This window comes from Geospiza fortis, unplaced genomic scaffold (assembly GCF_000277835.1).
Source record: "Geospiza fortis unplaced genomic scaffold, GeoFor_1.0 scaffold25, whole genome shotgun sequence".
Lineage (NCBI taxonomy): Eukaryota > Metazoa > Chordata > Aves > Passeriformes > Thraupidae > Geospiza > Geospiza fortis.
The window spans coordinates 728,445-729,214 of record NW_005054423.1 but is presented as its reverse complement, the minus strand read 5'-3'; positions in this window follow the sequence as shown (position 1 = coordinate 729,214).

Below are 770 nucleotides of genomic sequence, written 5' to 3'. Positions count from 1 at the left end.
CTGCATTTTCTGTGGTTGGGGATGGAGGTGAAAGGGGGAAGTTCCCTAACAGAGACACAAAGTGTTCCAACTTGTGGCTGTGCCTCCACTCTCCCACACATGCACCTATGTCCCCAGACCTCTAAGAACAGCATCAGAACTAAAAACAACTTTGCTGTGCTCAAAGGAAAATAAGAAATGCAACCATCCAGCCTGGGAGGGAATGAGAGAAAACTTCTAACTAGAGGTCATGTCTCAGATCAGTATTCATCAGGCACAAGCTTACAGAGAAGGGCTCCTGACAAGAAGAAAAAACACCCAGATAAAACCCAGACATGTCATAAAATAGAAAGAAGGCCTCTAAATTTTCCAACTTTTCGGGTGGGTATTTTCTGCTGAACTCCTACCCAGCCCCCAGCTCACACCCCTGCAAATGACCACAGATGTCAGGTTTCTTCCCCCACAATTTACACATACATGAGAAAATTCAACTTGCACCAAGGGGGCAGAAAACCAAGTGTTTGGCACAGCTGCTGGTGCTGAGGGTTCATGTCCATCAGCAAACACCCAGGGCTGGGGAGAGGATGCTGCACACGTGGGCAGCTGCCCCCGGAGATGCAGCGTACTCGCCTCAAAGCCCAGTGTCTGGCAGATGCTGCGGGGCTGGGGCTCAGAACAAATCCTGGCCTCTCCTATCCCCGTGTTGCTGGAGGAGTTGAAGCTCCTCTGCCTTTGGGCAGACAACATCTCAGGGCCAAGCGCAAGAGGGTACAAGGCTTCTTGCTTCTTCA